Consider the following 26173-nt stretch of genomic DNA (forward strand, 5'->3'; position numbering starts at 1 on the left):
GTGAGGGGGTGGGGGGTGGGGGGGGGGGTGGAGGATGAAATAAATAAAGATGTGTCTGTCGATAATCCAAATAGAGTTGTGTTTGTGGGTAATATAAATAGAGATATGTGTCTGTGGATAATATAAATAGTGCTGTGTGTGTTGATAATACAAACAGAGCTGTGTGTTTATGGATAATATAAATAGAGCTGTGTGTGTAGATAACGAAACTAGGGCTGTGTGTGTGGACATTATGAAGAGGGCTGTGCATGTGGATAATATGAGTAGAGCACTGTATGTGGATATTATGACTGGAGCTGTGCATGTGGATAATGTAAATAGAGCTTTGTTTGTGGCCAGTAAAAATCAATCCATGTGTGTGTCCCTAATACAAATAGAGCTGTGTGTGTATGTGGATAATATAAATAGAGCCATGTGTATGGATAAGAATGATGGGGGTGTGTGTGGATAATATAAACAAAAACTCTCTGTGTTCGTAATATAAATAGAGCTGTGTGTGTCGATCATAACAGTAGAACTGTTTATCTGGGTAATACAAATAGAGCTGTTTGTGTGGATAATAATGAAAGGGCTGAGAGTGTGGATATTATGAAAGGGCTGGTGTGTGTGGATAATTTAAATAGAGCTGTGTGTGTGGCTCATAACAATAGAGCTGTTCGTCTGGGTAAGATAAATGGAGGTGTGTGTGTGGATCATATAACTAGAGCTATGTGTGTGGATAAGAAAGATAGGACTGTGTGTGCAGATAATATAAAGAGAGCTTTGTGCCTGGATCGTAAAAATGGAGCTGTTTACCTGGATAATATAAATAGAGCTGTGTGCATGGATAAGATAGATAGAGTTGTGTGTGTGGATGATAAAGGTAGAACTGGTTGTTTTGTCAGTATAAATAGAGCAATGAGTCTGGATAATATAAACGGAGGTGTGCGTGGAAATTAAAGTTTGGGCTCTGCATGTGGATAATATAAGTTCAGCAGTATGTGCGCATAACATAAATGATGCTGCGTATATGGATAATATTAATAAAGGCATTTGAGTGGATCAGACAGGTAAGGCTGTGCGTGTGAATAATATAAATAGAGCTGTGTGTGTTGATAACTTAATAGAGCCATGTGTGTGGATGAGGTTCATACGCCTGTGTGTGTGCATATTATTAATGTATCTGAGTGTGTGTCGATAATATAAATAGCGCTGTCAGTACAGATAATTTAATTTAAGCTGTGTATGTGGATAAGTAAGAAAGTGACGTGTGAGTGGATAATATAAATAGAGCGGTGTGTGAAAAATATAAATAGAGCTGTGTTTTTTAATAATCTATATAGAGCTGTGTGCACGTACATTATGAAAAGAGCCTTCTGTGTGGATAACATATATAAAGCCCAGTGTGCGAGTAATAAAAATAGAGCACTATGAGCACTGTTCATATCTATAGAGCTGATGGTGTGGAAGATTGAAAGTTAGCTTTGTGTGTGGTCAATATAAATGAAGCTGTGAGTGTGTGTGTGTGGATAATATAACTAGTGCCTTGTGCACGCGGATCAGTATAAATGCAGCAATGTGAGAGGATAATCAAGATAGGGTTGTGTGTGGAGAGTATAAATCGAGCAATGGGTATGGATAATACAAACAGAGCTGGTTGTGTGGATAGGAAAGTTAGGTCTGTATGTGTGGATAGTATACATAGAGCCATGTGAGTGGAGAATATAACGAGAGCTGTGTGTGTGTGGCTCATATATATAGAGCAGTGAGTACACATAATATATATAGAGCTCTGTGTGTGGTTAACATAAATCGAGCTCTGTGTGTGCATAATGTAAATAGAGCTGTGTGTGTGGATAATATAAAGATACCTGTGTGTGTGGATACTATCAATAGAGTTGAAAGTGTCTGGGTAAAGTAAATAGAACTGCGTGTGTGGATAATATAAATAGAGCTGTTCGTGTGGATAATATAAATAGAGCTGTGTGTTTGGGTAATATAAACAAAGCTGTTTGTGGGCAATATAAATAATGAGGTTTGTGAGTGTGTGTGGATATTATAGAGTTATGTGCAGATAATATCAATAGAGCTGCATACACAGTTAGGATTACTAGAGCTGTATGTGTGTGGAAAATATGAATAGAGCTCTGCGTGTGGATAATATCAATAGAGCTGTGTGTGTGGGTGATATGAATTAAACTGTTTGTGGACAATATAAATGGAGCTGAGAGGATGCAACATAAATATAGCGCTGCGTGTGTGGTTAATATAAATAACGTGTGTGTGTTGACTATATGAATCGAGCTGTGTGTGTGCAGTTAATATACATAGATCCCTGTGTATGGACAATATAAATTATAAATGAAGCTGTGTGTGTGATTAATATAAATAGATCTGTGTGTGTGTTAACATAATAGATATCTATATGTGGACAATATAAATAGAGCTATGTTTGAGGAGTACAAAAATAAAGCTGTGTGTGTGGGCACTATGGATAGAGCCGTGTGTGTGAAGAAAATGCATACAGTTACGTGTGTGGATAACATAAAGGGAGCTGTTACTTTGGATAATATAAATAAAGATGTGTGTTGGATGTATGTATCGAGCTGTGCGTGTGAGGAATATAGAGTTGTTTGTGTGGATAATATAAATTGAGCTGTGTGTGGACCATATAAATAGAGCTGTATCTGAGTATCATATAAATAGAGCTGTGTGTACAGAAAATATAAATGGAGCAGTGTGTGTGCGTAATATAAATTGAGCTGCTTGTGTGGATAAAACATATGTGTATGGATAATGTATATAGAGATGTGTGTGTGGATAATTAAAACACAGCTTTGTCTGTGGATATTAGTGGAGCAGTGTGCGCTGAAAATAAATATGACAATGTTTGGTTAATAAAATTGCTACTCTTTTGGGTTACAAAAACGGAGGAAATGATTGATAATATTTTTGTTGGTCCATTTTACACTATCTGCCCAGCTGACAATGACCTCAAGGTTGGGATGGGTGGCACATGCAGATGTCAACTCACACTTATCCCTCAGAGTAATGTGGATGTTCAATTAATCCGAATCCCACACCAAGGCCATGGATTTAAGGTAAGAGGTTGAGGAGGGATGGCATCTGGATCGTCCTGGCGAAGAAAGGGCAGTGTAGGAAGAAACTGTGATGACGTGGTACAATGCACGGAGATACACTTCACATCGATAAAGCACATGGCTACAGATCCAGTGTTGCCAAACAATGGCTACTGGTCAGCTGGCGAGGACACAGTACGGCGAACTTAGTCAGTTCTGTAAAATGCTGTGAGTGGACCCAAGTGCTGCCACTGAAACTTCCCTGGAATCTGCAGAAACTCACTCGCGTGTTTTCATTACTTGGCCATTTTATTGATCAGCTTCAGTGGATATTTCAGAATTTTCATGAATTCTTCTCTGAATTTAGTTTGGGTCACTGCGTAAATGCACGTGTTGGTGCAGCAACTCAGGAGCTGGAGCATATTGCCACTCTCTTGGAGAATAAACTTTGGGTCATTGACACCTGAGATCTTATAATCCTGCGTGGTCCTCACGTAGAGGAAATTCACCTCATAGGTCATCCATAAGAGGTTGAAACTGCCCTAGATGGTGAAGAGTAGAACGATGGACTTTCTCCGGCTCTCCATCTCTGGGTCACTCTGTTTCTCTGCATTGTTCTGGGTCCGGAGCATCCTGCGGATACTAGGGGGTTGCTAGAATATGCCTGACAGTCAGGGCATTGAACAGTAACATCAGGAGGAAGGGGACACATGGATTCAAATTGCGGTCAATCCAGTCAAAAGCTGTCAATGCAAGTTCAGAACAAAAGGCTAACTTAATGCTACAGTACCACGGGACATCCTAAATCATGTACAAAGGCTCTTATACAAAGTACCAGGGGAGGTTTTTCAAACTGCTCAGAGCACAGAGCGTTCCTATTACAACAGCTGCCCTGTTGTCCGTGCATTATTTAGTTTTAAGCTATTGGCAACAAATGGCTACAAATCGATCAAAGGAGAAGGCGACTTTAACGAGACTGAACTGTCTCTGGCTGCGTAGGTTAAAGCGATTTTAAGGCTACAGACTGGAGTGATTGACAGGAAGCGTACTGGAAAATATATGACACTGATGCGGTTTAATATCACTCCGGTGATAATGACCAACAGATCAGTCACCGCCATTCCCACCAGGTACCGAGTAATACATCGGGAGAGACCACACCTTCAAAGGGACAGGATCACAATGGTCACCAAATTAGCTGTGCATGGAAAAGAACAGTTGAATCAAATAAATGTTTTCTTTCATTGGATGTCACCGTTCATGACCAATTTTGGGTGATCAATTTGTATTTACATTTTAATGTGGAGCTGGGCATTTATGGCCAGTTTTGATTGCTAGGTGTTCATGGACATGATACTAATTTTATGCTCCGTTGCATTTTATGTTCCATTAAAATTTCACATGATCACACCCTGACATGCAGCACCGAACTTGGCTGCGGACCAGATGCACAAATGTGGAGGGGCCTTAAATATTTTGGTTAGAAGAGACCTTTCCGAACTGATAGGGCAACGTTCAGTCCGAGCATAATTCTTTCTGCAAATCGCGTTCAAGGCAATGATCCGTGCAGTTAACGCTTGTTTTGAGCTTATGTGTCTAATACTGCGGGGCGCCAGTGACACTGACATTGTGAAGGGTGGATCACTCAGGTCATTGCCCAAGGAAGTCCAACTCAAACACGAAACGACCACAAAAGATCAACAATAGTTTGGGGGAAAGAGGCACAACTGTATCATGGATAGAAACGTAATTGATCGACTTGCACAAGTTGTGATCAACAGCTAATTGAAATATAAATTAAATGGTTTTCGAAATTAATGAGTAACTTAATTATTAAAGCCAGCCAATGTTATTGATATAACTTCACATTAATGTGAGAAGATGCACTTTCCAAAGTGCTCGCTGCTTGATTCTTTTAATTTCGATTGGGAAAACATGGGATGAGAAGTTGCATCTCTAGGTTTTCTTACAGGGTTGATCTCCTTAATTTAGTTCGTGGTTTGAGGTGGAGACTTTTACCCTGAAACATGGAGAGTTCCTGATCTTCAAATGCTGTCCGAAGATAATTAAGGGGCAGCTGGCATATCTTAGTAGACAACCGGGACCTAGAAATGAGGGACATCTGATGAACAGAAGCTTTGACCATATCATTCACACCCACTACGCTGGGAAATGCAAATGTCGGACAGCCAGGCCGACATTCCTCTTTCTATGTACGATCCTTGCACCATTCAAGAAGATAAAATTTTTGAACCTCATCTCCGAATTCCAGGCTGAGGGATTCAGTTTGCATGGTTTGCAATGCATCTGCACAATCTCAATGTTGGCATAGGGAGGCAGTCCACACTGTCAACCCACATGTGGCTTTCCCAGCTCAGTTACCTACCTCCTCCCGTTACCACGGTTAACCTCCTCCTGAATTGCAAGTCAATTTAAGCTCAAGAAATTTTCAAGGAGCTGAGAGCTGTCCATGCCTCTGGCACTGTGACGTTTGGCATCAATACTGAGAAGCGAAAGGCGGGAATAGTGGGAAATTACACCATAGCATCTCAAAACGTAAATGACTATCGCGGGATTCCGAGAGAGGGCATGTTGTCTTTGACCTTTTCAATGTTCAGTATTTGCACCAAATTTTATTATTTTACGGGAAGGGTCTAAAATCCGAGCTCTTTCTCAAAATATGTGGTAACTCACATGAACTATTGGTGAGTGTAAATGAGTGGGGCAAAAAAAGAATAAAAGCTGAAGACATTTTATCTTCAACGGTCCTTACAATTTCATAAGATCATCCTCTACAAGCAGTTAGCCAGTTGCTTCGGGATTATACTGGATGCTGTGAGTGGTGTGGGAAGAACTGAATGATCAGAGAGGCTTCAAACAATTTGTGGCGGACGTGGATGTAGGGTACCTGATTCCACTTTGTGCTTAGACTTTAATGTTGGAAGGGTTTGATCAGTAAACTCGTGGTTGACACGAAAATTCGTAGGGTAAATCGTGAGGAGTATAGCCTTAGATTATATGAGGATACAAACGGGATGGTCAGATGGGCTGATAAGTGGCAAACGGAAGTTAATCCGGAGACGTGTGGGGACTTGTACTTGTGCAGGACAAACAAGGCAGGGGAATACAGATGGATGGTAGGACCCTGGGAAGTACTGGGGTTCAGCGGGAAGTTGGTGTGCATTTCCACTGGCCACTTAAGCTAGCGGGGCAGGTAGATAAGGTGGTTAAGAAGGCACATGGGATACTTGCCATTGTTAGCCGAGGCATAGAATATAAGAGGAGGGAGGTTATGCTGGAGCTGAATAAATCACTGGTTAGGTAATAGCTTGAGTATTGCGTGCAGTTCTGGGAATCCGCATTATAGAAAGGATGTGATTGCACGAGAGAAATCCTGGCATGTAGAGTTTTAGTTTTGAGGAGAGATTGGGTAGGCTGGAGATGTTTTCACTGGATCAGAGTAGAGTGACCTGGGGGGGATGGGTGGGGGGCGGGGGGGGGCATCATTGAGGCTTATATAATTTTAAGGGGCATAGACAGGGTAGGCAGTGCGGAACTATTCCCATTGGTGGAGGGATCATGTCCAGGGGTCATAGATTTAAGGTAAGGGGCGGGAGGATTAAAGTGGATGCGAGGAACACTTTTTTTTCACAAAGAATGTGGTGGGATTCACTGCCTGAAACGGTGGTGGAGGCAGAAACCCTCATAACATTCGGTGGTTTTTGGATGTGCACTTGCGATTACATGGCAGCAAAGGCTATGGATCTAGTGCCGGAAAATTGTGTTAGAATAGTTAGGTACTTTTTTTTAACGGTGCTGACTCTATGGGCCGAACGGCCTCATTCTGTGCTTTGGGCCTCTATGGCTCCATAACACAAAAATTCATTCCCTCCACCACCGATGCACAGTAACATCAGTGTGTACTATCTACAAGGTGCATTGCAGGAATATACCAAGGCTCATTTGACAGCACCTTCCAAAGTCACGACAACTCCCGCCTAGAAGAGCAAGGGAAGCAGATACATGGAAAAAACACCATCTGGAAGTGCCCCTCCAAGTCACTCTCCATCCTGATTTGGAAATATATCGCCGTTCCTCCATTGTCGCTGTGTCAATATACTGGAATTCACTTCCTAACAGCATTGTAGAAGTGTCTACACCACATTGACTGCAGTCGTTCAAGAAAGCAGCTCACCATCAGCTTCTCAATGGCAAATAGGTATGGGCAATAAATGCTGGCCAAGACAGCAAAGCGCACATCCCGTAAAGGAATAAAAACAATCGCTTATATTGATCCAAATCCATTTTCAATGCCTCCACTGCCCATAGTTCTCTTTCAATCCAGCTCATAGCCTACTGCCCCACTGCAATCTGATATGAACGTCACTACCCAAAACTAATTCTCTGTGAGGTATTCTATCTATCTGGGCTCTAGGGTAGGTGGGCATAGTGCTGTTGTCACTGGATTTGTTATCCAGAGACACAGGATAATGCTTTGGAGATGCGGATTTAAATTCCAGCAAGGACAGAGGGTGACATTTAAATTCAAATCCATTATAAATCTGGAATTAAAAGTCTATGGATGACCATGAAACCATCGTCGATCGTTGTAAAAACCCATCTGGTTCACTAATGCCCTTTAGGGGAGGGAACCTGCCGCCCTTCCATGTTCTCAGCTACATGTGACCACCAAAACATCATGATTGACTCTTAATTGCTTTCTGAACGAGGGTAATCAGGGATTGGCAATTAATGCTGGCCAGACTGTATTCCCCACATCCCATGAATGGATAATAATAAATAAAAAAATAACTTTACTATCTCCCTGCAACGCTTTGTAAATAAGAAACGAATGATACCACCATGCTCTCTCTCCACAGCAAACCATGAACTAATCCCAATGCCAGCGCTCTCCAGATCACCTGTTTATCAATATTAGATCAATCCCATTGCCCGCCTCCTCCTCAAAAGCTGACATTAATTCAAAATCCACTCCTTTGTCCAAACAGTACCAAAGGCCTGGACCAAATTGAATTCAGGTCCACCAGACCTGGCCCTCCCAATATAACTGTCTTTCTCACACACTCACCTGTAAGAGTTGCCACGATCTATATTACATCAGAGACATAACAGGGATTGGATGCCTCAAAGCAAGCAAAACTTCAAAGGATACAATAAGCAGGCGAAAATTATCCATTTTATTTCAGTTTTAACAAAATGTAAAAGCTTTAAATAACGACACTCTGTATTAACATGGACCGAGACGTATGTAAACACAGAAGTGAGGTGCAGATGACGGTGCCATGAAGTTTCCAACCTGCAGCAGAAATACTCAGTTCAAAGTAGAGTAGTGGTATGGTCACTGGGCTAACCATCTTGCGACTGTAGCTAATGCTCTGGCGACCAGGGTTGAAACCCAGCCAGAGCAGATGATAAAATATTTGAACTAAACAAAAGTCTGATGATTATGAAACCATTGCTGATTGTCATATAAACTGATCTGGTTCAATGCTGTTCTTTAGGGAAGGAAATCTGCCGTCTTTACCTGGTCTGGCCTACATGTGACTTCAGAGGCAACACAATGTGGTTGACTCTTAAAGTGCCGTCTGAACAGGGGAATTTAGTGATGGGCAGCAAGTACTGGCCTAGCTTGTGCTGCCTACATCCCAAGAACCAATGCAAAAAGTCACTTTTTTCTTTCATGGGATGTGAATGTCACCGGCGAGGCTAGGATTCATTGCTCATGCCAAATTTCCCCTTGAGAAGTTGGTGGTGAGCCGCTTGCTTGAACTGCTGCAGTCCATGTGGTGTAGCTGCACCCAAACATCTTTTAGGAAGGGTTATGGCCCAGCGACAGAGAAGGAACGGCGATATATTTCCAAGTCAGGATGGTGAGTGCCTGGAGGGGAACTTCCAGGTGGTGATTTTCCCATCTATCTGCTGCCTTTGCCCTTCTAGGTGGTAGTGGTCGTGGGTTTGGAAGGTGCTAAGGAGCCTTGGTAAATTCCTGCACTGCATCTTGTACATGGTACACACTGCTGCCTCTGCGCATTAAAGGTGGAGGGTTTGTGGAAGAGATGCGAATCAAGCGGGTTGCTTTGTCGTGGATGTTGTCAAGTGTTGTGGGTGCTTTGCTCATCCGGGCAAGTGGGGGTATTCCATGACACTTCTGACTTGTGACTTGTAGATTTTGGAGAAGGATTTGGGGAGTCAGGAGGTGACTTACTTTTTACAACATTCCTAACCTCTGGCCCGCTTTTGCAGCCATAGTCTTTAAATGCCGATAGAGATTCAATTTCTGGTTAATTGCAACGCCCATGGTGCTGATAATGGGGGATTTAGCGATGGTACTGCCATTGAATGTCATGGGGAGATGGTCAGATTCTCGCTTTTTGGAGATGGCCGTTGCCTTGCTCATCTTTGGTACGATTTTACTTCTCATTTATCTGATCAAGCCTTCAACATGGCTCCTTCGTCAGCACCTTCCAAACCGAAGACCACTACCATCTAGAAAGACAAGGGCAGCAGATAAATGGGTACGCCACCACCTGCAAGTTTCTCTCCAAGTTACTCACCATCCTAACTTGGAAATATATCACCGTTCCTTCACTATAGCTGAATTAAAATCCTGGAACTCCCTTCCTAAGTTCACTGTGGGTGCCGACACGGAATTAACTGCAACGTTTCAAGAAGGCAGCTCACCACCACCTTCTCAAGGGCAACTACGGTTGTGCAATAAATGCTGGCCCAGCCAGCGAAGCCCGTGAATGAATAAAATTAGCCTGACTATATTTTCAGGAATTGCTGCATTTGAATAACGGCTGCTTGCGTATTTGAAAATTTCTGAATTGTTCTGAACATTCTGACATCAAAAGCCACCAATTTCACCTCTGACGCCTTTAAGGGGGAAAGTCATTGTCAAAGGAGCAGAAGATGATTGGACCTCCATGACAGTTATCATGTGACTGAATCGTCAATGCCTCCCTATCAATAACTTGCTTTGCTTGAATCATTGGGACATTAACAACAATGTTCAGTAATATTGGGATGTTTGCATTTCTGGCACAGTCATCTTATCTCAGTATTGTACTGGATTGTAATGCACAAATTCCTCACTTCAAATTACTGTGACAAATCACAACTTACTGACAAGTTACCTTCCTGTACAAGTAACCCAAGGTTTCCAGTTGGTTGATATGTGACAATAATGTACCAGTGAACCAAACATAGCAATTAGTGACCTTCCTGTGCCAGCAACAGCAACAACCCAATTTATAGACCTTCGTGCGCCAGACACCGAGATCCAAATTTACTAACAGCTGACTGTCCTGAAGCAGAGATACAAACATCATATTTACCATAACACATACAGATAATGCTGGCAAAACTCAGCAGGCCTAACAGCATCTACGGAGTGAAAAACAGAGTTGATAATTTGAGTCCTTATGTCTCTTCTTCAGAGCCGCCATGTGAAGACACTAGGCCTCTCCCTACAGCAGCACCGACTCACCCTACCTCAAAGCTGTCCATGTCCCCAGTTTCATTTCATTCTTCAGCTCATCCGACAAGCTCTGAAGAATAGTCATACCGACTTGAAACGTTAACTCCGCCTTTCTCTCCACAAATGCTGTTAGACCTGATGAGTTTTTTCAGCATTTTCTGTTTTTGTTTCAGGTTTCCAGCTTCCACAATATTGTGCATTTACCCCAGTGTGCCAAAACAGTCCCTACTGTGGCATTCTACTGTTTGAAACTATCCTTTATGTCCACAAACAAATGAGATTTTTGGTTCACTCCAATGAAAGGAGAAACATTCCCCCTTCCCAGTAATTTATCCCCATTGCGCAAACAATCTTTGTTTTTGAAACTCAATGCAGTCTAACGCAATTCATATCAGGCAGATATAATCACGGTATTTATTCGTATCGTTATATAACTAGTTTGCCTATGAGAGCAAGCGGATGGTGCAGCATATTATTTAACTGCTCCCTGAATTTCCTCTGGGTAACTGCATAAATAAACGTGTTTGTGCAGCAGCTCAATAGCTGGAGCATATTTGCACTTTCTCGGAGAATAAATTTGGGATCACTAAAACCTTTGACTGCATAATCAGTCATAAATCATTCAAAAACAAACTGCACAACATACGCCGTCCACAGTAGGAGGAAACTTCCCGAAATGGAGAAGAGCAAAACGATGGACTTTCTCCGGTTCTCCATCTCTGGGTCTCTCTGTTTCTGGCCATTGCTTTGTGAACGCAATCTCCTGCGGGCCCGACTGGCCGCGACAATGTGGCTGACTGTAACAGCATTGAGCAGAAGAATCAGAATGAACGGGAGACAGGGAGTTAAAATAAGGTCACTCCATTGGAAAGATGCCCATACTGGTGAAGAAAAAATGATTTCCTTCAGTCTACAGTACCACAGGACATTGTTAATGATGTAGATATGTTCGTGCATGAAATACCACGGGATATTGATTAAGCACCCCAGCGCACAGACCGTCCCTATAACTATGGCCGCCATTTTCGCTGTGCAATATTTTGTTTTCAGCTTTTGACAACAAATGGCCACAAATCAATTAAAGGTAAAAGTAACTGTTAACCAGACAGAAGTATCTCTGGCTGCATAAATTAACACAATACTGAAACTGCACACAGGAGTGATGGACAGGAAGCTACTGGGAAAATAAATAGCAGGGATCCGGTTAAAAAGCACAGCAGTGATAATGACCAGGAGATCCGTCACCGCCATGGAGACCAAATACCGCGTGATACAGCTGGAGAGGCCGCACTTTCCTCGGGACAGGATCACAATCGCCAGTAAATTAACTGCATATAAAATAAAAATTTAGATGAGCTACATGATATATTCCTTGTAGAAATAATATTTCGATTTTAGGAGAAATTCCCCACAAATGACAAGAAGACGATTGATCTGTTTTGACGAAAGGTCACGGACCTGAAACATTAACTCTGGTTTTATTTTAAAATGTGCTGGATGACATACTGACTATTTTCAACATTTTCTGCTCCATTATATACGATTACTCTATCTGACTACATAGATGTAACATATACACATACACATACACACACACACACGGATACACACATGCACATATAAACACAGACAAAAATGCTTAAAGCGTCAGGAGACCTTCTGTCCTTTCTTCAACATAATCATTAACCTCCTTCCAAACCACCTAGCTGGGGCATTGGTTTATGACCCCATATGTGAGCAGAGGTTCCACATTGAAACAACCCTTCTATACTTCCTTTTCTCAAGCTAGGCGAAGGGATAAGGTTCAGGGTTATTTTTCAAACTGTGAACTCTCAAAAGAACAGTCCTCCCAACTGAGCGAAGAATATACAATTTCAAAGAAATATAAGAAATTGAAGCAAAGGACCATGCACAGAATATCTTCAGACACTGGGGAAGGGGCTTATGCCTTTGCATTCCTTGGAATACCTTCCAATCTTAGCTTTAAAACGAATGGTTGAGTCGGGTGATCTTTGCAACTTGAAAGACCTTTTAATGGAAGCGAGCAGCATAAAATGGTTTGATCGCGTGTTGAAACACGCAGAGCACGGGGAAAGAAAGTGTTAGCATTGGAAACGTCCAAGAACCTGTAGAATGCGCGGATGAGGATGTGCATTCATACCAAGTTTGTTTTCAAAGTGGGAGTGGGCAAATGCGGAAGGCGAGTGATGGATAAATAGACTGGATGGCAGGAGGGAGAGGGGAGAAAAAATAAGCCCATGACATCAGGAGTCCAGGATGTGTTAGGCTGTGAAATGGATTAATTAGCAGTATAGCCACTTGCTGCGTTTGCCTTAATATTTAACACGACACTGAGCCATAAATTCCCTGCCATAATTTCCTAACTTGATTTGTCAGTTCGCCTGTAATTATTTAATATTTTTTAATCAAACTGTTTACTTATTAATACGTTTGAGGAATTCAACAATAACTGACATAATGTTGGAATTAACATAACAAGTCGTTGAAATATTAAATGTGATTCGAAGCAAATCGTAACTCAATCCATGCAGCATTTCCATCAGATTTCCTGAATGCCATTTGATAATGGATGCCCCATAATGGATGGATATCAACTATGTTGCCTTGTCTCTTAATTGAACTATGTTCGTACGCATGCCATTTGTATACCCATGTCCAGTATTCTACTCAATTTGTTAACAACTTATCCATACTTCAAATTCCATTAAAGGACCGACCTTTTCTTACGTTGCACTCCAACAATTATGGCTTTGATTTGATGCCCTTTCATTTCATTGTTATTCGTACAGCCATGCATACTCATAGCTGTGCCCTTAGTTTCGCGCGGCTGTCGAATTTTGAGATGCTCAGGAGGTCGCATCCACCTTTTCCAATCATTTTCACTGGCAGCCCTACAGTTCACTGGTGGAATTGACTTTGAACAGGTGGACGGAAGGTTTTGGGACTTGACACAATGTAGCACTCGTTGCCGTTCACTGTTTGTTTCTCCAACTGTCAGTCTCGTTGAAAAAAAAACGAGAGGAGAAAGGCATTCAGCCCCTCGCTCCTGGTGTTTCATTCAATAAGGTCATAGTTAATGCACATTTCACCTCCAATTGCCCGTGAACTGCTCCAAGTAACTTAACAAACTTTTCTCACAAAAATCTGCTGACACTTTCAAATGACGACTGATTTTTGACGAAGCGTTCTCCAGACTAAGCCTAAACCTTTGTGTGAAGAAGATTACAAACTCGCTTAAGAACCGTCTACCTCTCGCTTTCAGGCCACGTTACCGTCCTCTTGCATCCTTCATCAGTAGGGTGGAAACGATGCCTGGAACAACCTTGGCAAATATTTTGCTTGTCTAAATACACCATAACCTTCCACACCTTGTCTATCCAATCAATTCTCCACAACTAAAACTCCAGGCCCCAGTATCAATCTGGTGAACCCTGGATTCACCCCTGGCAAAGCCAAAGGCAATGGCTGAGTTGTGGTGCCAGAAGGGCATGTCTTACTTTGGTTGGATTTTTATCCAGGGTTTCATTTATCCTGCCTCGTAGATAAAAAGGATAAGAGATAAATGTGAGCAACTTGCAAAAAAACTTCACCTGGAACAGCGATAACTGCAAGGACAGTGTAGTAAATGGCGTATCCCAGGCCTTTGGGTGGAGCGTGCATTTTATCGGAGTGGCAGCTGTTCTGAATCCAACAAAGGCTGTGTTCGACATTCAAAGGCTTCTTTATTATACCTAACCTTAAAGCCCCAGGGGCGCAATTAGATAGCAGCATCACCAGTAACATGTTAGGTGACATCAACATTTACATTAGGTATAGTCACTGAACAAATAGTTTTGACTGCATCAACATGAGCATTAGTTACAGCCATTAAACAGATAGCTTCATGCAGTTTATTTTTAGCTTTAATTTTGATGCAATAGCATGGACATGCAGAGAGGAAAGGCTATGTTACTTAGGGAAGAAGAAACTCTTATCCTTACCATTATGGTCTACATAATCAGTGAATCATAGGAAGTTTAATGAACAGAAAGATGCCACTTGACCCATCACACCTACACCTGCAACCGAGCCAACCAGCCCACTTCCATTGTCCAGCATTTCATCCGTAGCCCTGCAGGTTACTGCACTTCAGGTGCGTACCTAGACACCTTGTAAATGAGTTGAGGTTTTCTGCCTTTACTACACTTTCAGACCTGAAAATTCTTCTGAGTAAAAAGGAAATCCTCATTCCTCCTCTAATCCACATGCCAATCACTCGTCACTGACCTGTCTGCTGAAGGAAATAGGTCCTTCTTATCCTTTCTATACAGTGCCCTCCCCAGATGGTACATCCCAATCAAATATCCCCTCAACCACCTCTTGTCCAAAGAGAACATGCCCAGCATATCCAATCTCTCCTCATATTTTCAGTTTCCAAGCCCTAGCAGCATTTTTGTAAATCTCCTCTTTACCCTCTCGAATTCAGTTGCCCCCTTTTGTCATGAGGTGACCAGAACAGCATGCAGTGCTCACCTTGTGGCCTAACTAATATTTAATATAGATTCAGAATAATCTGCCTGCTCATATGGCTCATCTCATAAAAGAAAAAAAAAGGTTCTACATGCCTTCTATAGATGTGGCTCCAATATCACTCAAATTTTTAAATGCTCTCTGAAGTGACAGTGCATGAAAGCCATTTAAAGCAAACAGCGACAAAGGAACAAAGACTGGGGGCCCTTTAGATATTGGGCTCTGGCCTGAAAGTGCAATGTCGATACAGGAACGATGCACTCAGCCCAGCCGAGCTACAAATTCACTCGCCCCAATAATTGGAACCGGGGCCAAGATTGGTGCACTCACGGCTTAATTCAAAACCAGCCCTTTCCGTCGTCCACTTGCACTCCTCCCTCACCAACTTGCGAATGTCGTGTACCGCTGGTAGGACAGAACTGCGTGTTTACAGTGGCCATGAGAATCCACAACAGTTCATAATTTCAGCGCAAACATAGGGAAGTGAACCTCCTGCTGGTTACTACCTCTGTCCCTCTCACAGCTAATGAAACAACGGTGAATGTTTTATGTTGAAATATACAGCAAGAGAGCAACGAGGATGGAAAAAATAAATATAGAACATAACACATTGGGGTCCTTCAGTTTGAATCGCCTAGAGTAGCTTGTTAGTCCCGGCTGAACGAGATGGGACCTGCAGGAGATAGCTGAGATTCTGTGCTTGTGACACGTTGTCAGTTTTTTAACGTGGAAAATAAAAGTAAACTGTTAGGCCTCGTCCTCACCAATGTTCCTGCCGGAGGTGCATCAGTCCTGTCTTCATTGCTAAAAATGACCTGTGAACAGTGCTGTGGAAGGCATGTCAGCCTTCAGAATATAACACACACGTGGCTCTACAATATATGCGAGAGTGCAAGGCAGACAGACAACTGGCCTTCATGGGTGTAATGTGCATCAGCGAAAAAAGCAAACTTTTCTTTCTCGCATTAAAACCTGCAAGTCATTGTAAAGGGGTTAACCTTATCAGGCTCCAGCACATCGCTCACCCTTCACCGCTAAGCCTGATGGTCAACTACTGGAGAACAACGAGGAAAGAAAATATTCCTAAAATGCATCATCATGCTACTTCAAAATGATGTAGCAATCAGGGTATTTTATTTTACATTCATCATGGGGTGTGTGCATCACTGGCAATACAAATATATAGTCCACACCCACAGTTGCTCTTGATAAGTTGGTGATAAGCGGTTTCCAGGATCCGCTGCAGTCCGTATGATTGAGGTACACTCATTGTGCCTTTAGTGAGAGAGTTCAAGGGCTTTGGCCCAGTGAAATTTAACGAACGGTGAAATATTTCCAAGTCAGAATTGTGAGTGGCTCAGTGAGGAAATCGCAGGTGGTGGTATTCTCATGCAATTTCTGCCCTTGTCCTTCTAGGTGGAAGAAGTCGTGGGTTTGGAATTTGCTGTCGAAGGAGCCTTGGTCAGTTCCCGCATTGCATCTTGTAGATGATACACACTTCTGCCACTGGCATTTGTAGTGGAGGGCGTGAATGGTTATGGTGATAGAAGCCAATCAAGCGACCACTTTGCCCTGAATGATGTAAATTTTCATGAGTGTTGTGGGAGGTGCACTCATCCAGACCAGTGGAGTTAATCAACGTACAGTTCTCAGTCTCTGACTTGCTCTTGTAGGTGTGGAGGGTTGGGGTTGGGTGTTGGTAGCATAGAGCTGTTGTCACTGAAATTGCAATCTAGAGGCCCGGGGTAATGCTTTGGAGACACAGATTTCAAATTCCTGTGAAGTGTCCTGATGAGTGCAAGGTGAAAAGCTTTAACATGTCTTCTTTTTTCAGCTTTGAGGAATGGGAGAAGCATAAGACAGTAAAGCTTGTGAAGCCATTCAATTTGTACATGGCTGATAAACAGCTGTCCAGTCCTTCTCCAACTAACTTTGAGTAAATGCCAATGCACATATAAAAATCCTTTATTTTACAATTCAGCTTCTAATATTCCTTGTTGACCTTTATGCTTCGCCAGAACATGCTGCTCAATAAAAAAAAAACAGTGAGTGCCTGCCTCTAATTGCACCTGAAAAGGTCGGGGTGAGATGCCTTCTTCAACCCCTGCAGCCCATGAGGTGTAGGTACAACCACAGTGCTGTAAGGAAGAGGGTTCCAGGATTTTGACTCAGTGACATTGATGGTACTATGGTATTTTACCAAGTCAGGATGGTGAATGGCCTGGAGGGGATCATCCAAGTGGTGGGTTTCCCATGTGTCTGCTGCCCTTGTCCTTATATATGGTAGGTGTTATGGGTTTGGAAGATGCTGAGTAAGGAGGCCTGGTGATCTCCTGCCGTACATCTTTTAGGTGCTACACGCTGCTGTTATTTGCGTGAATGTTTGTTGGTGGAGTGCCTATTAAGGGGTTGCTTTGTCCTGCACGGTGTCAAGCTTCTTGTCTGTTGTTATAGCTGCACTCATCTAGGCAGGTGTAGAATATTCTACCACACTCCTGACCTGTGCATTGTAGTTGATGGTCAGTTGGTCGCCGCGGATTTACAAGCCTCTGACATGCTCATGTAGCCATATTATTTACAGGCCTAGTCCACTTCAGTGTCTGCCGATTGTATACTCCGAGATGGTGATCGTGATTGATTCAGCGATGTTAATGCCATTGAATGTCAAGAGACGATGGCGGGATTCTCTCTTATTGGAAATGGTCATTGCCTAGCACTTGTGTGGCGCAAATGTTATTTGCTACTTGTCAGCTCAAACCTGGATATTGTCCAGGTGTTGCCACATTTGGAAATGGACTGCTTCAGTATCTGAGGAGTTACGAATGGTGCTAAACATTGTGCAATCACCAGCGATAATCGCCACTTCCGACCTAAATATGGAAGGAAGGTCATTGATGAAGCAGCTAAAGTTGTCTCGGTCGAAGGCATTATCCTCAGGAGCACATACAGTGATGTCCTGGGACTGAGATGATGCACTTCGCACTACCACACCCATCTTCCTTTGAGCTAGGTACGACTTGAACGAGCAGAGAGTTTTCCACCTGATTCCCATTGACTCCAGTTTTGCTAGAGCTGCTTGATGCCACACTCGGTCAAATGCTGCATCAATGTAAAGGGCAAGCACGTTCTCGTCACCTCTGGAGTTCAGTTCTATGGCCCTTGTTTGATCCAAGGGTATCATCATGCCATAAGCTGAGTGGCCCTGGCGGAACCCAAACTTAGCGTCAGTGAGCAGGATATTGCTAAGCAAGTGCTGCTTGAAAGCAAAGTTAATGCCCCCTCCGAACACTTCATCATGATCGAGAGTTGTCTGATGGGCCAGTAATTTTCAAGGTTTTATTTGTCTTTCTTTTTCTGTACAGTGCATACCTGGCCAATGTTGCACAAACTGGATTGCTGTTGGTGTTATGGCTGCACCGGAACAGCTTGGCTAGGGACGGGTCTGCTTAGAAGCACAAGTCTTCAGAACTATGGCCGGAATACTGTCAGGGCTCATAGCCTTTGCAATATTAAGTGCCCTCAACCCTTTGTTGATGTCGCTTGGAATGAATTGAATTAGGTGAATACTGGCATCTCTGTGGCAGGGGACTTTGGAGCAGGCCGAGATGGATCATCGACATGACACTTCTCGCTGATGATTGTTGCAATTTTTTCAGCTGTTTCTTTTGCACTGTTCTGCTGAGGTCGTCCATCATTGAGGAGGGGATATTTAAGGATACCCCTCCTCTACTTACTTGTTTCATTGTCCACCAACATTCATGATTGGATATGGCAGGGCTGCATAATTTAAAGCTGCTCCTTTGGTTGTGGAATCGGATGGCTCTGCCGATCACTTTCTGCTTAGGCTGTTGAAACGCAAATAGTCCTTTTTTGTAGTTTCATCAGGTTGACATTTGATTTTTAGTTATGCCTGGATCTGCTCCTGTCAAGCCCCCCTGCACTCTTCATTGAACCAGTGCTGATCCCCTTGCTTGATAGTAAAGGCAGAGTGGCGGATCTGCCTGTCTATATTGTTACAGATTACGGTTGAGTACAATTCTATTGCAGATGGCCCACAGCGCCTCATGGATGCCCAGTCTTGAGCTGCGAGACCGTGCTCAAAATCTCGCCCAATTAGCACGGCAGTAGTGCCTCACTATACGATGGATGGTATCCTCAATATGAAAACTGGACTTCGTCTCCACAATTACTGTGTGGTGGTCAGTCCTCCCGATACTGTTGTGGACACATGCATCTGCAGCAGGCAGTTTGATGAGCATGATGCCAAGTATGTTTTGTTTGTTCCCGCAGAACCAGCCCAGACCCAGTCCAGCAGCTCGATGTTCTTGTGCCCGCTCATCTCTGTCTCAGGTGTTGCTAACGAGTCACTCTTGCTAAGGGAGATTGAAAACCCTAAACTGGAGCACATTTGCGCCCTCGCCGCTCTCAGTTCTTCCTCCAAGGGGTATTCAACATAGAGGAGTACTGGTTTACCAGCTGAGGGAGGGTGGTATGTGATAATCAGCAGGAAGTTTCCTTGCCCATGCTTGACCTGATAGCATGCGACTTCATGGGGTCCGGGGTCGATGTTTAGGACTCCCAGGGCAATTGCCTCCCGTCTGTATACCACTTCTTCCACATCTGTTGGGTTCGTCCTGCTCGTAGGACATGACATACACAGGGGTGGTGATGATGGTGTCTGGGGCATTATCTGTAAAGTATGATTCCGTTAGTATGACTATGTCAGGTTGTTGCTGCTTTCATTTGTCTGGTCTGCCACTATTGGCACAAGCTTGCTGGAACTTTTCAGAGGGCATTGATGAGCCAATCACATTGCTGTGGATCAGGTGTCAGACTCTACGGCAGACTTTCTTCAAGAGCAGTAGTTAACCAGATGAGTTTTATGACAGTCGGCAAAGGGTTCATGGTCATCATTAGACTTTTATTTCTAGATTTTATTGACTACAATTTCCACCATCAGCCAATTGGGACTCGAAACCGTGTCCCCAAATCATAACCCAGTCTTTCGGGATTACCAGTCCGATGGCAATACCACTCCGCCACCACCTCCCTGGAAAATTACTTCAGAGACTTATTTGCAAATAGTTGTCCAGTAGTATCTTAATAACAGCCAGTAATGAAAAATGAGCAACATATATTCTAGTGCCGCCCAAGTCCTGAAAATTGAGCAAGACATTTAATATTTATGAAAACATTGACATTTATATTTGCAAGAGAAACATACGGACACAAAAACATATGGATGCACATATCTATTGATATATGTATTTTCATGCGCCACATTTCAAACTGAGGGATTCGTGAGTTTTTACGCAAGTTGTCCACACTCTTGACAGCAAATCTGTCTGCAAGTCATAACCAGCTTTCGCGACATCGGATCCACATTTGTTTTCCTCCAAACATTGGTCTAAATGTTTTTTTTCTCTTATTTTCACTCTCCATTCCTCCAATGTCTGTTTACTATATTCCTCAATGTTAGACGATTAGCTGTTAAACAGTTAAGCAATTCTGTTTATTTATCCACTGCCAAGAGTGTCAGTCCCCAGGGAAAATATTCGTCTCCGTAGATTGCACCCCAGCATAAATATGACACTCCTTTCTATTCCCGATCTCATTGACTCACTGGCTGCACCGTCAATAGCTCTGATAAGTTTGCTCTCCCCTGCCAAAAGTGGAATCATGATTCGGGAGTTCTCTATAATACTTCAGGTACTAGGGACACTCTGGAGCGTGCAGAGGACGTACTATCCCATCATCGCTGTATTTGGCGTTCGCTGTAAGTCACTCCATGCATTTTGTTCAACTGTAGTGCTGTCACTCTTTATCTACTAATTCCTTTCACAGTCTCAGGTCATTGTTGACCCTAGTGAGTACCTTATGTTCAGGTATCATTGTTGTTGATGAAGAATCCTTAAGCCTTAATTTACCTATCAGTCTCTCGCTGTGGCATATATTAAAACGGATACCCACAAATTTACCAGAAATGAGTTAAACCTAATATTCATTGAGTGAACAAAGAAATTGCATGCACAAGTGACTATTACTTACCACTTCATCGCCAGTAGTTATTTATATATTCCCATTCAGCTAGTTATATTAAACATGTTCCATTAATATATGTTTTGTGACTCAAATCGAAATATGCATCTGTTAACTAATTTCCACGTATCCGTCTTCGTTTACCAGAGTGCAATATATCTGTTTTAATATGTTATTTACGCAATTGCCTTCTCACATGTCTGATAGTTTTTCTTTTTGGCTTAACTGATCTGGGAGTCTAATTTTCCAGCATTTCCTACCCCTTCGTTAAACCAAATAGTGAGGTGCTGTTGAAACACCTTCTTGCACTGATGCTATACTTTGTGATATAGCAAGCACAGTGCTGGAGTTCACGGATTTGGATCCGGCGACCATGCAGGAAGTGCAATATATTTCCAAGTTTCGAAACAGAATACAATTCTGATGCCTGCTTAACAGTGTGTGAGATCAAAGTATGCTTTGTTAGTTTAATACGTAATTTACACACTTTGTTGAAGCCTCATGCAAAAAATTATATTTTCTTTTAGCTCAGGCATAACTTCAAGATTTTATTTTTCCCAATACTTCATTCCGCCTACAATTTTGTATGTAGAGCAGCAAGGTCAGAATTACACGGGAAAATTTGAAAATACACACCAGCTCCACTCCAACAGCCATCTGACTTTCCACTACCGCCCGCTCTGTATTTTTCCGTTTAGTTTAGGATGCTTGAACCCTTATTGATTGTGCAACGCTTGTTCCAGTAATATGGTCAGTTAAACCTATCCCAGCAAATTTAATGATAATCAATACACTTTCACCTGAAGGTAAACCCATGGTTGCCTTGCCAGATCAGGGGACTTTCCCAATATGTTCGAACATATCAATCTAAAACCACAGGAAACCTGCACAGTTCGGCCACTCTGGCAGTGAGGCGCAACTAAAGCTTTCATAATTGCATATTTACATTATATAAATAACTGTTAACCTGAACAGTTGACATGCATTATTAATCACATTTTTGGTTCTTGTCCTGGCAAATAGATCACGTTTGCCAAATAATTGGGAATTAGCTGTAGAATGAGCTGCAATGCACATAGGGAATAGGCACATTCATTTTAAATTAGAATAGATATGTTTGGGCAACATAGCAAAAATTTCTTGCGAAAAGTAGCGAATGTTTTCCATTCACACTTATGAATTAGAGGAAAAGTGCCGCAAAATAATCCACCACTTCTTAGAGCAATTGGACAAATTAAGCATTAATGTTTCCTCTCGTAGCAATGCAAGTTCTGATGCTGAAACTTGCATGCCCTTCATTACATATTGCCATTTTTCACATCCCATCAGAGAGTCGAGTTGGGAAAGCTGATCGCTGGACAACCTCTGCCTCAACAGAGGACGGTCAGAGAGTTCGGCGCCCCAGCACTGAGCTGGAGTGTTAACCTTTCTTGCTTCCCATTTCGGGTTCTTTCTTATAATAGTCAGTGACCAGTGATTAAAGGAATATCCTTGCCCAAGGTATCTTTCTGATACAATAGCAATATGATATCTACGACAGTGAAAGCCCAATTTTGCACAACATTCGTTTTGTCCTTGGGAAGTTTGAGTGATAACTGTATCGACTAACAATAATTTATTATTTTCTACATGATGCAGCAGGAATCCTTCATCTCAGGATGAGCATTCTTCAAGTTTGTTGCAGACTCTGTTTATTATTGCGGTTAATTTTATCCTGCGAGTTGTTTATTTCACAGCTCAATGCTACTTTCTTTGTAGTGCCTGCCTCCAACAGGAAGAACTGCAACTGGTATCAAAAAAGTAAACTGTATACCTGGGGATTAATGACACATCTAAATTCGGATTGTACTCTAATTGACTGCTGCTGCTTTTATTTTGCAAACGCCCTTACGGTGAACTTAATGACGATTTTGATACTATCCCAAGGAAGATACGGTCTCTCCAAATGTGTGAATCGATACCTGGTGTACATGACAGCGGCTGATCTACTGGTCATTATAATTGAAATGTTACTGAGGCAGATTCCCATTGCTTACGCAGCATTCTTCTTTTTTGTACAGAACATTAAATTGTGTAATGTACATGCCATCTGGCTTTATGCAGTAACTGATTGTTCAGTGTGGTACACAGTTGCTTTTACCTTTGATCGATTTGTGGCGATTTGTTGCCAGAAGCTGAAAGGAATATATTGCACCGAGAAAACGGCAGCTACAGTTCAATGAATAGTGACTGCGCTGATCTTCATGACAAATATGTTTTGGTACTTTATTTTGACAAGAGAATATATACATTTTAATGCTCCATGGTTTAGCAATATTTTGGAGAGCTTTCTTCTTTCAAAGGTATGGGATGCATTAGAAACTATTCACTATATTTTAACTCCATTTATCCCCTTCCATCTGATTCTACTGTTCAATGCTTTGATTGTTAGGCACATTCTAGTATCGAGCAGAGAACGAAGGAGACTCCATGACCACAGAAGTGGGGAGAGCCACAGTGATCCAGAAATGGAGAAACAAAGGAAATCCATCATCTTACTGTTTCTCATATCGCGGAGCTTTATCCTGCTATGGGTTCTGCTTTTGGTTAATTCTATAAACCTGCGAAGTATTATGATGCAAGATAATGCAACAATTAGCATTTCAGATGCACTGCAAGAAATCGGATTTATACTTCAGCTTTTGAGTTCATGCACAAATACGTGCATTTACGCAGTCACTAAGAATCAATTCAGAAAGGAGTTGAAGTTACTGTTTATATACCCCATCACTTTCATTTTAAATAATTATGGAACAGTGGGTAGAGAATAAAGCCATCCACCTGGTGGCTGAACTACAAATTAAATGTAAAATACCCCTGGTACAGTACCTATTTCATTGTTAGGTTAAAGTAATTACGCAACAAGGCATACATTAAACAAGCAGCTGGGTATGTTATTCACAACTGCAAAGGCATTTCAATAATTATGTATCAAAACTTTAACAGGACAATAATATAAGGAAAAATGTACAACGTTCCAATTGTAAAGAAAATAAAAATGCTGCTTGCCCTTGATTTATTCTTATGCAGAGAGTGTGCCTTCTACTCCGGTGCTTCGCATAACTTGCCATGGGACAGAGCCTGAGGTCCCAGCTGCAAGAACCATCCACGGGATTATTTAGCTAGTTCCAGGATGCATGTTCGTTGCACTGCGTTGGTATTATTTTTTGAAAAGATGGACCAAAGTTCCAACGAATGCAGTAAAATTGTTTATTACTGAATCGATATTGACTTCATGGCATTGGTGATCAAGATTAAATAAAAAAGCACACACCCTATCCATACAACTTTAGTATGTGTTGGTAAGTTTTCAGCCAGAATTGTGTGCCCACTTTTCCGTGTTCTGAGTACCTACGCAATAAGCGTGTCCTGCTCTTTCAATGCTTTCTTGAATGGGTTTATGGCGGACAGAATGAAATTTCTCGATCTCTCCCGATCACTTTATGCGAGAGCTAACAAATGAAATTATGACAAGTTATTGTAGTCCATGATTACACTTGGCACGATTGACAACAAACAAATATTTGGATCCTTTTACCCACCTCCAATATTCTCCCTCCACCTGGACCCCTCCCTCTGGATTCTTACCTTTTGATCTTTTCATTGAGAACTGTCGGCGTGACATCAGCCATCTCAATTTCTCTGCTCCGCTCACCCATTCTAATCTGTCTCTCTCTGAACTTACTGCACTCCATTTGCACAGGTCCGACCCCAACATTGTCATCAAACCCGCTGACAAGGGTGGTGCTGTTGTTGTCTGGCGCACTGACCTCTACCTTTCGGAGGCTGAGCGTCAGCTCGCAGACAATTCCTCCTACCTCTCCCTGGACCATGACCCCACCACTGAACATCAATCCATTGTTTCCAGGACTGTCACTGACCTCTTCTCCTCTAGAGATCTTCCTCCCACAGCTTCCAACCTGATAGTGGCCCAACCTCGGACGGCCTACTTCTACTTCCTACCCAAAATCCACAAACAGAACTGTCCTGGCAGACCGATCATGTCAGCCTGTTCCTGCCCCACGGAACTCATTTCTTGTTATTTTGACTCCCTTCTCTCTCCCCTTGTCCAGTCCCTTCCTACCTACATCCATGATTCCTCTGACACCTTACGTCACATCAACAATTTCCAGTTCCCTGGCCCCAACCGCTTCCTCTTCACCATGGACGTCCAATCCCTCTACACCTCCATCCCCCACCAGGATGGTCTGAGGGACCTTAGCTTCTTCCGTGAACAGAGGCCCGAACAATCCCCATCCATCACTACTCTCCTCCTTCTGGCTGAACTTGTTCTCACACTGAACAATTTCTCCTTTAACTCCTCTCACTTCCTCCAAATAAAATGTGTGGCTATGGGAACCCGCATGTGCCCCAGCTATGTCTGTCTCTTTATGGGGTATGTGGAACATTCCTTGTTCCAGTCCTACTCTGGCCCCCTCCCACAACTCTTTCTCAGATACATCGATGATTACTTTGTTGCGGCTTCATGCTCTCGTCTGGACTTGGAAAAATTTATTAATTTTGCTTCCAATCTCCACCCCTCCATCATTTTCACATGGTCCATCTCTGACACTTCCCTTCCCTTCCTTGACCTCTCTGTCTCAATTTCTGATGATAGACTGTCCACCAATATCCAATTCAAGCCTACCGACTCTTACAACTACCGCGACTACAGCTCCTCACACCCTGCCTCCTGTAAGGACTCCATCCCATTCTCTCAGTTCCTTCGCCTCCGTCGCATCTGTTCTGATGATGCTACCTTCAAAAATAGTTCCTCTGACATGCCTTCCTTCTTCCTTAACCAAGGTTTTCCACCCACGGTCGTTGACAGGGCCCTCAACCGTGTCCGGCCCATCTCCCGCGCATCCGCCCTCATGCCTTCTCCTCCCTCCCAGAAACATGATAGGGTCCCCCTTGTCCTCACTTATCACCCCACCAGCCTCCGTATTCAAAGGATCAAACTCCACCATTTCTGCCAACTCCAGCATGATGCCACCACCAAACA

The sequence above is a fragment of the Cetorhinus maximus genome, chromosome 23 (assembly GCF_964194155.1).
Source record: "Cetorhinus maximus chromosome 23, sCetMax3.hap1.1, whole genome shotgun sequence".
Taxonomy (NCBI): Eukaryota; Metazoa; Chordata; class Chondrichthyes; order Lamniformes; family Cetorhinidae; genus Cetorhinus; species Cetorhinus maximus.